Source organism: Capricornis sumatraensis, chromosome 4 (genome assembly GCF_032405125.1).
Source record: "Capricornis sumatraensis isolate serow.1 chromosome 4, serow.2, whole genome shotgun sequence".
Lineage (NCBI taxonomy): Eukaryota > Metazoa > Chordata > Mammalia > Artiodactyla > Bovidae > Capricornis > Capricornis sumatraensis.
Window position 1 is genome coordinate 21,519,609 of NC_091072.1, and position 17,262 is coordinate 21,536,870.

General features: G+C 41.5%; 1 protein-coding gene across 4 annotated transcripts in view; it reads right to left on the reverse strand.

Annotated features, from left to right (window-relative positions):
• The window catches only part of DLC1 (DLC1 Rho GTPase activating protein), a 419,587-nt gene that overhangs the window by 76,280 nt on the left and 326,045 nt on the right, over window positions 1–17,262 (reverse strand). The gene's annotated exons all lie outside the window — the stretch shown is intronic.

A 17,262-nucleotide genomic window follows, 5' to 3' on the forward strand; every position in this document is an offset into this window, starting at 1 on the left:
ACTTGCAGACTGAAGACTTTTTGAGAGTAAAAGACAAAATGAAAACTTAGTAACTTGAGGCAGGGTTAGAGAAAGAGCGAGAGTGGGAAGTGCTTGAGCCTGCAGGAGTGTGGAAAATGAAAATTCACTATGGAGAAGAAGAACATGTGTTTTTGCAGGAAAGCCTGCTAGTAGTTAGATCCAGAGGAATCAGGATCTAAGGAGAAACAGGAATAAGGAGAGCTATAATGAAATTTAAAAAACCAAACCTTTAAAATGACTATGATTAGAGGTCATTTAGCATTTGAAAAATAACAAAGCATTGGTAATCACCATGGAGCTATTTATTGGCTATTTAAGGGCTAACGGAGCTTAATCTAGGCAGGCTGAGGGAAGAGAGGTCAGACTGTCTGTCCCTTCACAAAAATAATAAATATAATACAGGGACTGTGACCTAAAGGGGGAACTTCAAGAATGTTGTTCTCAGCTCTAGAATCTAAATATGTGGCACTGTGACTCTATTTAAATTAAATCTAAATGCAAAACCTGGGAGAGAATCTGGTATACTTTCACACTCTGACTGGGAACTTAGCTTTTATAATTTTTACTACATTTGAATCACAATGATACTCTTTTTCTTTTCCCACCAGAGTAATTCACATTTTTCCTCTCAATGTTTACTTATTCTACGTACTACTTGATACCAAAAATAAAGCAACATTTTTAAAAAAGAAAAATATCTTACCAGTTTAGTTTATCCACTAGTTTACAGCAGCAGAATTCTTTGAAACTAGAAACCATGGGAATATTTCAGGATTTGGAACTTGTGCATATAAACCAGCTGGGCTTTGTTTAAAATTTTAAAGCCTTCAAATACTTCACTGAAAGAAACCCAAGATATCTTTTTTTATAGATGTCAAGAGGTCACATTTTTATTGGTTCATCTGTGTGTCAAATAAAAAGTCCTTAATATTTTTAACCACAGTAGGTCTCTAGGTTCTCTGCCCAATCACCCTATATCATCAAGACGGGTTTATTGTGAGTCTAATTTTTGCTAAAACACAGTACTTATTTGTGGGAGTCACATTTACTCAGACTTGTCCATCTTTCTATTAAAAGGAATTCAAGAAACAAAAGAAGTAAAATTTTACAAAGCACTTGCTCTTTTCTGGGTAACCAGGTTACATTTCAATTTAGAAACAACTGTTCTGAGTGCACTTGTGTGCACACACACACTCATGCTGAAATAATCTGCATATCTGGGGAGAACTGGCTAAACCTTTCCCCTAACTTCTCTATTCTCCATGAAGGTTATGATGGGATGTTGTCAGACAAGGTGGTGAGGTTCTGGCACAGATAAGAGAGGGGGAAATGCATCCTATCACATCAGGTTGTTCTTCCTCAGGTCAAACAGTATATTAGGGGGGTATCTATGAAGCGAGATGATCCTTCCCATAATAAAATCTGGAACATTCTCAAAGCAGCTGCATATATACTTATTTTCAGCTATAGCCCTGCTTCTCTTCCAATGCTCTCTGTAAGGATTCTGCACTTAATCTTTACTGCTAGTCCCTACCCTGGTAGCTCCGTTGGTAAGGAATCCACCTGCAAGGAAGAAGACCCAGGTTCGATTTCCTGGCTAGGGAAGGGAGAAGGAAATGGCAACCCACTCCAGTATTCTTCTTGCCTGGGAAATCCCATGGACAGAGGAGCCTGGGGGCTCCAAGGGGTCGCACAGAGTCGGAGATGACTTAGCGACTAAACCACCACCACATTCAGAACCAACACACACACACACACACACACACACACACACCCTCTCTGTCTGTCTGTCTCATTGTCTCAAAGTATGAAATGAATCTAGGGTCACCTAGCATCGTCAACAGAAATAAGATGAGCACTTAAGAGTCTGAGCTCCAGACCAGGCGTGAGTGCCATCTATCCCTCCATGAGCAGTGCCACTTCTGGGAACCAGAGTTGTATTCTTAGAAACAGCTGCAGAATCTAGCAAGGAAATTTATGTAATTAGCGAAGCAGGCAGAGATAGGATTTTTGGCTTCAGATTGAAATTCCACTTCATGATTCCAAGGTGGAGAGTGTTTTGTTATCTACCCACGTGGGACTGATTTCCCTCTTAGGCCTCTAACTCAAATACCAGTACTGTGGCAAGGGCCCAAGAAACTGCAAGAGATCGAGGCAGAAAATTCTTATGCATCCACTCCCCAAAGTTTGGGATTCACAGTTTCAGGTGAAATTCAAACAAGGGAAGCAAAGTTGGGGATCTCACACTATTCTCCTTGTGAGGCGGTGGTGTCAGCCACCCCAGAGGCCCAGGACTGGTCACTCACAATGATTCCAGAGCAGTGTCCTTTATCAGGGATTGGGACAAAGCTGCACATTCTTGCTTTGAGGTCTTTCTAGGGGTGGAGGAGGGACTTCGTTGACTCTCCTTGCTCTGTGCCCTGACACGAAGCCTGAGAACCCTCTCCCTCGCTTGAGGCACCATGTCATTCAACATCCCCTCTTTTGTTTGTTTATTATGCAACCTACAGGCGTATCATCTCAATTATAAACCCAGACAGGGGCTTTCCCCTCCCCACACCCGCATCCCTGTCGCCTAATAAATTTCCCTGGGTGAGCTGGGACCCGTCCTGTGGAACACATCCCGCCCATGTCCTCTAGCTCCCCAGGTGGCAGCCGGGGCAATGTCTGGAGCCCTTGGTGGGCCAGCTGATGCATGGTCCTTGGGCCATTCTTCCAGCTGAAGCACAGATAACAAAGAGGAAGAAGGGAGGGGACCCAGGGAAGGAGTGGAAACCTAGCCCAAAAAAGGAGGGGGGAGGAACACAAGCATCAGTAGCGCCAGCTTCAAGTCATAAACCTTTGAGTCATAAAGAATGACTGATGAGTGGACCAAGCACTGTTTTAAGTCAGAGTATTCCAGTACCTGTCCCAGCTTGATTTAAAACTTTGACACACTACTCAGCATCTGCGCGTGGCTTTTGGGGGTGCTGCCCTCCAGGACTTGGCGGCTAGGCGGTCCTATCTCCTTTTCTCCTCACTGAGAGGGCGAGGGGACACATCTCCCTACTTTCTACTGCTTTTCTTCTCTCTCTCTTACTTGGCATTGGTAAACCTCCAGGATGATTTGGCTTTGAAACCACAGAAAGCTTACTGCATGCTAACTCTCGCTTAAGAGAGAGGACTTTTATCAGGGAGGGGGACACAGGAGAGGTAAGGACAGTCAGTGCCCTTCACTGTTTTGGGGAAACATTATGTGGAGGAGGGGGTGTTGTTAGGATGGATCTGGGGTGTTGGCGCTGGAGGAGATAGGCCTATAAGACATTGTTCTATATCTAAGCAAAGATTCGGACAAGACTGAAGCTACTTACAACGTATGCGTGCAACCTAATCTACTCATCTCTCTTCAGCTTAAAGGTACCATCTCTGTGTACATGAAACAGAACTGAAACCTCGACAGTGAATACATTTGTTCACAATACTAGCATAAATAGCTACAACAACAACAACAAAGTTAAAAATTCCAAGAGCACCTTTCAATGGAGTAAAGAGTGGTAGGGATCTTTTAGGATAATCTGTGAGGGCTTTTTCAAAGAAAAGTCCTGATCCTAAATTAGCCCATACTCCCCATCCCTGATCCTTCTGAAGTGAGACTGATAGGTTTTATATGCCTCTGTCACTTAAGGAACCTTATCCCCAGAGAGAACAGTCCCTGGTCAGTATCCCTTCTGAGATACAGAACATATAGAATGTATCAAACAGTACAGTGGAATGTGGGCCCATGTTAGGAACCTTGAACTTCATGTTGTTGTTGCTGTTTAACTGCTAAGTCAAGTCTGACTCTTTACGACCCCATGGACAGTGCCAGGCTTCCCTGTCCGTGGGATTTCCCAGGCAAGAATACTGAAATGGATTGCCATTTCCTTCTCCGGGGGATCTTCCTGACCCAGGATCGAACCTGGATCTCTTTCGTCTCTTGCACAGGCAGGCAGACTCTTTATCACTGAGTCAGCTGGGAAGCCAGAACTTCAAGTAGAAGGTCTACAAATCAATATTTGTAGTATTTGTAGACTGAAGGGGCAAACTATTTCATTCTGGTATGAACCCTGTTATTAAAATACAGGTAGATGTTTTTGTGAATAAAATACAAATTTGTTTCAAAGTATACTAAATTTATAGCAGCATTTTTGGGAGGGGTACACTTCAGTCAACAGGAAATAAAAGGAAAGATAAAATTCTGCAGGCATTTACAAAAGCTTTTTCCTTTAATAAAGAATGTAAAATTGAAAGTTTAGGAACCAAGACTGACGAATGCCTGCCTAGATAATGGAAACTTCTGATAAAAGAAACACTGTCATTACTATTATTGGAACAGCTTTACCACTTAATAGAAACATCATAAGAAGGAGTTCAGGAAAAGATAGACAAGTGTAGGACCCTGGTAGAGAAACTGAAACAATTCTGGAGATTGAAGAGTATCAAAGTAAAAGCAATTATTATCTTGGCAACTAAATGGTGGTAGGCTATCGTTTTACACAACTGGGTTTGGAGATGCGCTTAAATGCTTATCAAACTGGCAGATCTCTCGGGACATTGTCTGCACTGTGAGGTTGACACTAAATAGCCTAAGTAAGACTGAGCCTCCCTAAGTTATAACCAGATAGTGTTAGTAGTACAGGCAGACTCCTGACATGCATACACTAACAGCTGAAGGATAGTCAGGGAGCCTATTTTTTTAGCTCCAACCTTGTATCTGTGTGGGCTTCCCTCATAGCTCAGTTGGTAAAGAATCCGCCTGCAATGCAGGAGACCCTGGTTCGATTCCTGGGTTAGGAAGATCCCGTGGAGAAGGGATAGGCTACCCATTCCAGTATTCTTGGGCTTCCCTTGTGGCTCAGCTGGTAAAGAATCCACCTGCAATGCGGGAGACCTGGGTCCAGTCCCTGGGTTGGGAAGGTCTCCTGGAGAAGGGAAAGGCTACCCCCTCCAGTATTCTGGCCTGGAGAATTCTAGGGACTATACAGCCCATAGCATGACTGAGCAACTTTCACTTTCACTTTTGCATGTCTGTTACCTGGCTAGTAGTCAACTAATGTCTGTCTTTTATAATATGACCACACTTCCTTAATATAAGTTAGAGCTGTGACATAACACAAATGTTAATTCCTACATTATAGAACATTTTACCTCATTCTATTAGTGCTGGATTGTTTGATTGGTGAACTGCTGATCAACTTTGGGAGAAAGGAACATAATTAATCACTTTGTGTTCAGCACTGCCTGCAAGACCTCTCAGAAAGTACCCAGGACTAAGAAATGCTTTTGAAACTGGATGGCAGGCTCCTTAGTCTAGGGCGGGCAGACATTAAGGTGGAGGAGGAGTGACCCCTCCAATCTTATGTAAGGGGTTCATTCAGCCAGATGAACAAAGTACCTGTGGTAGCACCACCTGGGTAGTTCTTCCCCTTGTGTGTGTGGAGTGGGGTGGGGAGGTCATGGGTGGTGATGCATTGTGGTGAGTGAAACAGTAGGAACCAGAGGAAAGCTGCCTACTGCTTCTAGAACAAAGTAGCTAAATGCATTCAGCAGGCAGTCAGGGAAGAAGGAGCCAGCAAAATCAAGATGGTAGCCATGGACCAACATGGTCAGATAGTACTTATCCAACCAATGAGAGTAGGCTGGTCTTTGGCCAATGCAGCCTGACCTCTTCCCTTGGTTTCCTAGTATCTTTCTGTGACATCTTATCTCCTAATATTTCCTTTGAGACATTCTATGGCACTGACTTTAACCTAATCTTATCTTTATAAAAATATTAACTGGATCTTAGACTAGAAACATCACCCCTCTGGAGCTAGCAGTACACACCTAGAGGAGAGATTATACTTATACACCAGGAAAGAACTTTTTTTAATGACGTGTGTTTATTCTGGAGACTTCTCCATCAAAGTTTTTGCAAATGTTCTACCCAGAAACTTGACTGTGTTGAAACAGGACTAAAGTTGTTTGTGAGCTTGGATAATTCAGTAGAATAACCTGCAAAACTATATTAGTGGAAAAGGAGCTATGATGACTGTGAAATTAAATCAAAATCAGAAGAGACTGTGAGCCTGGACTTTCTACTTCCTGGTGGGTTTTGCAGTATTTTGTGAGCATAAGCTTGTGGACATGAGATAGCCCTGGAGACGAGGAAAGGAGAGCACCGTTAGAACAGGTAAGCAGCAGAATGGAGACTGATCTGGCTCTGAAGTGGTTCTCAAGTTGTTTTCTCTTTGCAGTCACATTGCCAGATAAAATGCAGGATGCTCAGTGGCACTGGAATTTCAGATATATATCAAGTAATATCTTAGTGCACAAAAATATATCACATCATATCCCATGTGATATTTGGGATATACTTAAAAACCAAAACCCTCACTGTTTACCAGAAATCCAAATTTCACTGAGTGCTGGTTATTTTTATTTGCTAAATCTAGCAACCTTATTTTATACTGTGGTCTAAATGGATTTTCAATGTTAAGTTAAAAAAAAAAAGGGCAGATGAAAGAAAGGTAATTGGCTTTATTCAGAAGGCAAAGAGCTTAAATGGTTTGAGCATGATACACTGAAAAGGTGACTGGTAGATAAATGGTGTATAGACTGAGAAGCAGTATTTCTGTATTTCCAGAGGGATTCTGACCTTGTCACAAAATTTTCTAGTTGTGAGCACTTCCTTTCCAGCTAGTGGTCTCTCCCTGAATGAGTGTTCTGTTGGCAAAGAACTGTTAGTTGACAGTGGACCCAGGGCCAGAATTTCTGTTTCCCATGGCTCTTTTGGAAAGGAAGATTTGACCTGGGTTCCTGAAACTTACACAGTTGCTACTTCAGCTACATTTTCCTGAAGAGTATAGCCAAAGCATTGGGAAGCTCCAATGAAACCATTAGCATCCACACCTCTGTGGATTCCCCTACCCTGGCTAAATGGGCTGACCACACATGAGTGGCAGTGATTCTCTATCCACTCAGTCTTGTGGCTTGACAGGAAGTAGGATGAGTGGCCTCCTTTGGTCCATTTCCTTAAGCACATATTGTTATATCGGCTCATCTGAGTCACTCAGATGATTAGAGAAGTCCAGAAAGCTAACCCAGAAAAAAAGTGTTTAGGTTCACTCCTATTACGCCCCCCCGATGGCACCCCACTCCAGTACTCTTGCCTGGAGAATCCCATGGATGGAGGAGCCTGGTGGGCTGCAGTCCGTGGGATCGCTAAGGGTCAGACATGACTGAGCGACTTCACTTTCACTTTTCACTTTCATGCATTGGAGAAGGAAATGGCAACCCACTCCAGTGTTCTTGCCTGGAGAATCCCAGGGACAGCGGAGCCTGGTGGGCTGCCGTCCATGAGGTTGCACAGAGTTGGACACGACTGAAGCGACTTAGCAGCAGCAGTGGTACAGCTAGGTACTCTATCACTAATTATGTCACTGAGCTGGGGCAATCTTCTGAGAGGTGGGAAGCGAGTTACGAAGGTTGGGAAGAAGTCTTATCTCTGTATCTTGCAGCACATGTCCAATAACATACCTCAACTAAACTGAGGAAGGAAAATGGCAACCCACTCCAGTATTCTTGCCTGGAAAATTCCATGGACACAGGAGCCTGGCAGGTTAAAGTCTATGGGGTCGCAAAGAGTTGAACACAACTGAGTGAGCACTAACTAACCGGACCATCTTTCCTCTCAGTCTTTCCTTAACGGCATGATATCACAGAAGTCACACGAGCTCAGGTCCCAGCACTTTTTTGACCACCGACCGCTGCATGTCGTTCTCTTCCCACACGGCTGATGAGCTGTTAAGCCCAACACATCTGACCTCTGCAGGGCATCTCCCATTGCCCTTGCTACCGCCCTCACTCAGGACGGCATTACTTTTCATTAGGACCACTGACCATTAACTAGTCTCCTAGTATCTGATCTCTCTGCTGTTTAAGTCATCTTATTTAAACTGATCAAACAAGCCAACTTGAGGCTGCTGACTAATTTTTTCTCAAACACACCTTTGATTGCGAGTTTGGCCGTTTAAAATCCGCCAAAGGTTTCCTATCTCATACCAGGTCTGCCTACGAGAGAGGAAGCAGGTGGGGGTTGGCAGGTGAGTTCAGCGGGTGCTGGTAATTTGCTGCCCTGTGGCTCTGGAGAGAATTCCTATTTGTCAGAACTGGCAAGAAAGGAGGCAGGTTGCCTGAGCCCTGAACCCACTTCCATATGATGAGAATGAAGAAAGTTAGAGAAATTGTGTCCAGTTCATCTCCTTTCAAAGGAAACAAAACCATGAAGATGGACTGAATTCTGAACAAACAAATCAGAAGACTTCAAGAAGACTTGTATAGAGCTGAACTATGCAACTAGAGGAAATGAACAAAAGACCTTTTCTAGTGGAAGAAATCTGTGTACATTCAAGGGTAAACACTCAGCAAGAGGATAATTTGGAAAATGGTTAAAAAGGGAGTTAACGGAGTAAAAGATACTAGAGCTAACAGAAGCGGACTTTGCCAAACCACCCTTTGTCTTAACATTTCCTAGGTTCTTAAGACTAATTGGTTCAGACTTTTTCTGAAAGGTTGCAGTAGAATTTAATCTTCATGTTAGGGATTTGGGGACTCTTTAGTAAGCGACTCTGATGACACAGAATTACACGTATTATGTGTGGGACCTGGACCATAGCTCCCTTTGGATTCACCTGGGTTCTTACACTCATTTCCCCGAGGATTACGGATTAAAACTGAATGGCTTCTCAGTGGGGAAACATTTTATCTTCTGGGTCTTGACGCTGTTATTTGTGGCCTGATTGACGATGCCTAAAATCAGAGTCCATCCCCCAAGGAATGCACAGCTTTTCATGTGAGTCTGGCTATGTGAGAATTCACCACAGCAGCTATGAAAACCATCTTCTATGACAACTGCCACTGGGTCAGTGACTTAACTCTAGAAGGAGCCCCACAAAACACTATTTCTTGAGTCCATACAGTCTTGCAAATGGCATCACCTGCGTGGATTATTTTCGCTGTCAAATCTCCAACTGGGCATTTTATGAAATCATGATTTAAAGCAAAAGCAAAAACTAAACTTCTTATTTTTAGATCACTCATTCAATCAATCTGGTCTTTTATTACTCACAATACTACTGAGTACCATTTACTTAGTCCATGTAGAGTCTTACTTTGTTTTTTTTTTTTTAAATACAACAAATTCATATTTTCTCTTCATTTTTTTCTGCCCCAAGGGATATACAGCATCTGAAAATGAGGATCAGACTAATTCTTGCAAATAAAGCCTGTCTATGGCACAGTGAAAACATTGCCACAGTGAGCACATTTCTAGTAATGCTGCCACACTGGATTCAACTCTCCATTTTTTATTTCTTAGCGGTCACACCTAAGATAAAAACTGTGTCATTAAGGCTTTTCTTAGGTAAAGCAGCACAGTTTTTAGAGCTGCTCCTCTATAAAGAAATTTACTAATATGAATATTAGATGGCTTTCCAAAATTCTAATGGGTGGCCAAGCCAGTATCACTGCCCAGATGAAACTCTTCTTCTCAGAGCTCTAGTCTGTATTTAGATATTGTCCCAGATCCACTTCAGTTCATTGTATCATCGGGTGCCAGAAAGGAAAATCTAAGAGGGTTTAAAACAAAAATCTTTTACCACAAACAGCAATTTGGTGCCATTTTTACTGTACCTATCATGAAAATAAATGAGACAAGTCCCTGAAATTGATTTTTATGCTTAAAATACATAGGCTCATGGTCAGGGTATTACTGCCAATCAGGAAAGGGAGTGGAAAGGAACACAGGAACCTCAAAGGAAAGGAAAGGACACAGAATCTTTTGTCTTTTGTTCCGAGATGGAAATAAACCCTCTCCCGTCATGATAAGCCTCCTTTTGATCTTCCTCTTGGAATAAGGCGAGGTAAACAACTGGATGTTTTAAATTTGCTTTTACAAATTCAGAGTGAAGTCCACAACAAACTCACTGTTGATGGGCGTTATTTCAGTCAGAGAGCCAACCACAGAAGTGACCCTCTTGTTATTCTGTCTACTTCCCTAAGGATGCCCCCAAACCCCCACGGCAGGCAGGAAGTGGACCTGGAGATTAGAGGGCTGCTTTTCCTGATGGTGACCCTGCAGTTAGGACTGCTGGGTGGATGCGTCTAATTTATTGTCATAACGTTAGGGGGAACTCAGACTCCTCTTAGCACTGTAGCAAAGGTCACAGGTATAGGAAATGAGATTTAGAATTTTCTGTGAAGTGTATTACTAGTCCAGAAATAGTGCACAGCCATAGATCTTTATCTTCATCATGTTATGGGTCAGGAGGAAACGTGACGTGTAGAACTTGGAAATTTGGGGGCTTTACTTCTAGATACTTCAAGGTTAGAACCTAATATCAGTGTTCATTTTTAAGTTTTGATGTGTTTGTTTCTCATAGATCAACTACATCTGATGAGATACTGTTTCCAGAATGTTTATATTTTAATATCTAAGAACTAGAAAGAAAAGCAGTGGAATGTAACTTTTTTTTTTTTTTTTTTTTGCTTTGAAGTTTGGATACACAGGGATTTAAATCTTGGCTCTGTTGTTGAATTACTTAAGAGAACTTGGGCAAATTACTTAATCCGCAAGACTTGAGTGTTTTTGTAAAATGGGGAAATAATCACTACCTTGTAGGGGTTTATTGCTTTTAAATTTAAGGGCTAATACTAGATAGCATATTGAAAAGCAGAGACATTACTTTGCCAGCAAAGGTCCATCTACTCAAGGCTATGGTTTTTCCAGTGGTCATGTACGGATGTGAGAGTTGGACTGTGAAGAAAGCTGAGCACCGAAGAATTGATGCCTTTGAACTGTGGTGTTGGAGAAGACTCTTGAGAGTCCCCTGGACTGCAAGGAGATCCAACCAATCCATTCTGAAGATCAACCCTGGGATTTCTTTGGAAGGAATGATGCTAAAAGCTGAAACTCCAGTACTTTGGCCACCTCATGCGAAGAGTTGACTCATTGGAAAAGACTCTGATTCTGGGAGGGATTGGGGGCAGGAGGAGAAGGAGGCGACAGAGGATGAGATGGCTGGATGGCATCACCGGCTTGACGGACGTGAGTTTGAGTGAACTCTGGGAGTTGGTAATGGACAGGGAGGCCTGGCGTGCTGCGATTCATGGGGTTGCAAAGAGTTGGACACAACTGAGTGACTGAACTGAACTGAACTGATGTGTAAAATATCTTGGAATATTGCCTGGCTTTTAGTAGAGATGCAATAATAAACAGTTCTTTTTACTAATAAAAACCACAACCGGTCAGGTGTCAGGGCACCTAGGCTTCAGTTCACACTTGGGTTCTAGAACTTGCTTGTGGCTTTGGTCAAATCTTAACCTATGGAACTTCAGTTGCCCTCTCTGAAAAATGAAAGAGGTGGTCTAAATCAGTATTTTGTTAAAAGCCTATTGTTATTATTGGCTTTCATCAAATTCCCCAAGACATTAAGAACATGGAAGAACATTTCATGATTTAGATCACTTAAGCACTAAAATTCTGTGATTTATGCAATAAAGCTGATTTCAAGCTTATTTAGCACCAAATTTTAATTTTTGCAATTGTTATTAGGCCATGCCATGCTAGACAGGACTACTGATATAGTAAAAATTCTTCATAGATTAAAAGATATGATAGATGCATTTCTACATGTTCCTTAATATTTGAAGAGCCAGTGGTTCTCGGATGATGATTCAAGCACAGTAGAATGTCTCAATCAAAACATAGTCATTATCGCTGGGAAGAGAAGTTATTAAATAGTCTTTCACAGTTAGAAATTGAGAGAAGTATTATGACTTGATAGTGAGATGTAATGGGCATGTGCTAGTGGTCCCAGAAGACCACTTTGAAGGAATGTTTCTATACCTTATTGCAGACTACCTATTTTGCAGACATCTAATGCTAGAGGAAACAATCATTTAGAGCGTCTGAATGACCTCTGTTCATTCACAACAGAATGACCATCTGTTCATTTCCAAGGCAATCCATTCAATATCACAGTAAGTAATCCAAGTCTATGCCCTGACCAGTAATGCTGAAGAAGCTGAAGTTGAATGCTTCTATGAAGACCTACAAGATCTTCTAGAACTGACACCCAAAAGAGATGTCCTCTTCACTATAGGGTACTGGAATGCAAAAGTAGGAAGTCAAGAAACACCTGGAGTAATAGGCAAATTTGGCCTTGGAGTACAGAATGAAGCAGGGATAGAGTTTTGCCAAGAGAACACACTGGTCATAGCAAACACCCTCTTCCAATAACACAAGAGAAGATTCTACACATGGACATCACCAGATGGTCAACACTGAAATCAGACTGACTATATTCTTTGCAGCCAAAGATGGAGAAGCTCTATACAGTCAGCAAAAACAGGGAACTGACTGTGGCTCAGATCATAAACTCCTTATTGCCAAATTCAGACTTAAATTGAAGAAATTAGGGAAGACGACTAGACTATTCAGCCAAGACCTAAATCAAAACCCTTACGATTATATAGTGGAAGTGACAAATAGATTCAAGGGATTAGATTTGATAGACAAAGTGCTTGAAGAACTATGGATGGAGTTTCGTGACATGGTACAGGAGACAGTACAATGACCAAGGAGATCAGACCAAGAAGACAGATCAAGACCATCCTCAAGAAAAAGAAATGCAAAAAGGCAAAATGGCTGTCTGAGGAGGCCTTACAGATAGCTGTGAAAAGAAGAGAAGTGAGAGGCAAAGGAGAAAAGGAAAGATATACCCATTTGAATGCAGAGTTCCAAAGAATAGCAAGGAGAGATAAGAAAGCCTTCCTCAGCAATCATTGCAAAGAAATAGAGGAAAAGAACAGAATGGGAAAGACTAGAGATCTCTTCAAGAAAATTAGAGATAACAAGGGAACATTTCATGCAAAGATGGGCTCGATAAAGGACAGAAATGGTATGTACTTGACAGAAGCAGAAGATATTAAGAAGAGATGGGAAGAATACACAGAAGAACTGTACAAAAAAGATCTTCACAACCAAGATAATCATGATGGTGTGATCACTCACCTAGAGCCAGACATCCTGGAATGCGAAGTCAAGTGGTCCTTAGGAAGCATCACTACAAACAAAGCTAGTGGAGGTTATGGAATTCCAGTTGAGCTATTTCAAATCCTGAAATATGATGCTGTGAAAGTGCTGCACTCAATATGCCAGCAAATTTGGAAAACTCAGCAGTGGCCACAGGACTGGAAAAGGTCAGTGTTCATTCCAATCCCAAAGAAAGGCAATGCCAAAGAATGCTCAAACTACTGCACAATTGCCCTCATCTCACATATTAGCAAAGTAATTCTCAAAATTCTTCAAGCCAGGCTTCAAAAGTATGTGAATAATGAACTTCCAGATGTTCAAGCAGGATTTAGAAAAGGCAGAGGAACCAGGTATTAAATTGCCAACATCCGCTGAATCATCAAAAAAGCAAGAGAGTTCCAGAAAAACATCTACTTCTGCTTTATTGAGTATGCCAAAGCCTTTGACTGTGCGGATCACAACAAACTGGAAAATTCTTCAAGAGGTGGGAATATCAGACCACCTGACCTGCCTCCTGAGAAATTTGTATGCAGGTCAAGAAGCAACAGTTAGAACTAGATATGGAACAACAGACTGGTTCCAAATCAGGAAAGGAGTATGTCAAGGCTGTATATTGTCACCCTACTTATTTAGCTCATATGAAGAGTACATCATGAGAAATGCTGGACTGGATGAAGCACAAGCTGGAATCAAGATTGCTGGGAGAAATATCAATAATCTCAGATATGCAGATGACACTACCCTTCTGGCAGAAAGTGAAGAACTAAAGAGCCTCTTGATTAAAGTGAAAGACGAGACTGAAAAACCTGACTTAAAACTCAACATTCAAAAAACTAAGATCAAGGCATCCCGTCCCATCACTTCATGGCAAGTAGAAGGAGGAAAAAGTGGAAACAGTGACAGACTTTATTTTGGGGGGCTCCAAGATCACTGCAGATGGTGATTGCAGCCATGAAATTAAAAGACGCTTGCTACTTGGAAGAAAAGTTATGACCAACCTAGACAGCATATTAAAAAGAAAGTTATTGCTTTGCCAATAAAGGTCTGTCTTAGTCAAAGCTATGGTTTTTCCAGTATTCATGTAGGGATGTGAGAGTTGGACTATAAAAAAAGCTGAGCACTCAGCAACTGATGCTTTTGAACTGTGGTGTTGGAGAAGACTCTTGAGAGTCCTTTGGACTGAAAGGAGATCGAACCAGTCCATCCTAAAGGAGATCAGTCCTGAGTATTCATTGGAAGGACTGATGTTGAAGCTGAAACTCCAATACTTTGGCCACCTGATGCAAAGAACTGACTCATTTGAAAAGACCCTGCTGCTGGAAAGATTGAAGGTAGGAGGAGAAGGGGATGACAGAGGTTGAGACGGTTGGACGGCATCACCGACTCAATGGACATGAGTTTGAGTAAACTCTGGGAGTTGGTGGTGGACAGGGAGGCCTGGTGTGTTGTAGTCTATGGGGTCGCAAAGAGTCAGACACGACTGAGCGACTGAACTGGACTAATGGGTAGCCATCTCAGAAGCTGTGGAAACAAGGGAAGAAAATTACTACTCTTATCAAAGATTTAGAAATCCTTCAGTGGTACCGGACAAAAAAGCGAATACCCTATCCTCACTAGTTACAACTGAGGATGACGGCAAGAAAGGAAGAAATAAGAAGTTGCTATGAAATTATCATCTCTCCCAACAGAGTGTCAAGTGTTTCTATAAAGGACTAAGTGAAATTTACCACTTTAATAACGGAAAGTGAAGAGGATCTAAAAAGTCTTTTGATGAAGGTACAAGAGGAGAGTTTAAAAAGCTAACTTAAAATTCAATATTCAGAAAACAAAGATCATTGCATCTGGTCCCATCACTTCATGGCAAATAGGTGGGGAAAAAATAGAAACAGTGACAGACTTTATTTTCTTGGGCTCCAAAATCACTGTGGACAGTAAGCACAGCCATGAAATTGAAAGACGATTGCTTCTTGGAAGAAAAGCTGTGACAAATGTAGGAAGCATATTAAAAAGCAGAGATCGATGTGAGGGCTGGACCATAAAGAAGGCTGAGCGCCTAAGAACTGATGCTTTTGCACTGTGGTGTGGAGCAGACTCTTGATAGTCCCTTGAACTGCAAGGAGATCCAACCAGTCCATCCTAAAGGAAATCAGCCCTGAATATTCACTGGAAGGACTGATGCTGAAGCTGAAACTCCAATACTTTGGCAACCTGATGTGAAGAGCCAACTCACTGGAAAAGACCCTGATGCTGGGCAAGATTGAAAGCAGGAGGAGAAGGGGATGACAGAGGATGAGATGGTTGGATGGGATCTCTGACTCAATGGACATGAGTTTGAGCAAGCTACAGGAGATAGTGAAGGCCAGGGAAGCTTGGCATGCTACAGTCAGTGGGGTTGCAAAGAGTCGTACACAAGTTAGCTACTGAACAAGAACAAAGTGAAATTTTCCAGAATGGTATTATTTATGCCATATAGGCTGAACTGATCTAGGCTTATTCTTATCCTCAATTCATATTTTTTAAAGTTTCTAATAGATATAAGTCTGTGGGGACTGTGCATTCACCAAGCTTTCCTAGGTGCTCCATTTCCTCTTCAAACATTGTTCACATACAGGAGAAAGAGGGTTTTTTTGTAACGTCTAGCATGAAAACATCTAACTAAATCCTTCCAAAAGGCACTGCTAATGATGACGTTCAGGCTCAAATTCCTTGAGGGAAGTCAGTGTTTCTAGAGAAGGTGATGCTCCAGAGGAGGACCTTTTGTGGAGGAGAGAAGGGAAGAAATTTGGGTCCAGTGCAAATTCTGAATGAACCCTAGTGCTACAGCTACAGAAAAGGCTGACCTTGGGAGCAGGTTTATGTCCATAGAGCAGAGCTCAGGATTAGTTTACAGGCTCAGGAGCTAGTATAAGACCAGTACATCTATGCGTAATCGTACATCTATACGCAATCACCCCATAAAAAAGCTGATCCTAATTAACATCAACCCACCAAGAACAATAATTATGCTTCGTCTATATGGCGCCATGCTTTTGAGAAAAATGTATTTTTTATAGACATCATTTGGGGGTGCTATTTTTATATCTAATTTATAGAGTCTGGGGAGTTAAAGATGTAATTATTTAAGAGTTAAGTTCCTAGACTTGTAAGACACTTATGTAAATATTTCAGTAATACACTTTCAGCTTCATTAACAGAGACCCCATCAGGGTGTGGCCAGCAGCTCTTCAAACCTAAATCCCTGCTTTAGAAAATATGTGAATTAGAGAAACTAAAGGAAGGAAATCAATAGTTACTTAGTATCGAGTATGTTACACACACACACACACACATACACAAAGGGCTGGGGTTTTAACACTTAGGAGTGCATTTATTCCTCACATAGAATAATTTCCTGTGAGATAAGTAGTATTTTAGTATTATTGTTATACTAGGATTAAATGAGGCCATTTGTATAAGGAATTTATATCTGGGCTTGCAAAATAGCAATTCTTCAATAAATGTCAACCATTATTATAATTCTCTTTGACAGATGATGCAATTTAGAGTCAGTTTATTTTATAGACTTCCCCAACTCACATAGTCAGCAAGTGACAAAACAGGGATTTGAACCTGCCTTACTTTAGTTGGTTAGGAATAGATACTATTTTGAACAAACTTCTGGTTTCATATATATATATATATATATATATATTTGTGCAAAAATCAGAAAATGGAAATTCTATGCTTAACTGATCTAATAGGAGTTTCCTAATCCTCTGTGAAAAGGAACACAGGAATCAGCTCCCAGAATCTTTCAGAGACTGCAAGATTCAAACAAATCCCAGATTTAGCAACCCCCAGATAACTCTCTTTCCGAGCTCCCTGTCTCTTGTTAATTTCTGCTACTTCTCCAGCATTATCAAATGGATGTTGCTACTTCTTTATTTCAGACCCTCATCATCAGGTCACCCCCAAATTATCAGTCTGTATAAAATATTTCCTTTTTTCTCTCTGTTGAGAGGTCATTGAGACTGCATTTCTTCCCAGCACAGTTAGGATGATCCTTTTGAAATGTTTTGAACTCCGAGTAAACACACGTTTGAAAAATTGGCATATTTTTGAAAGGTGCTTTCTGGAATTGTCTTGACTATCTTGAAGTGAATAAAGAC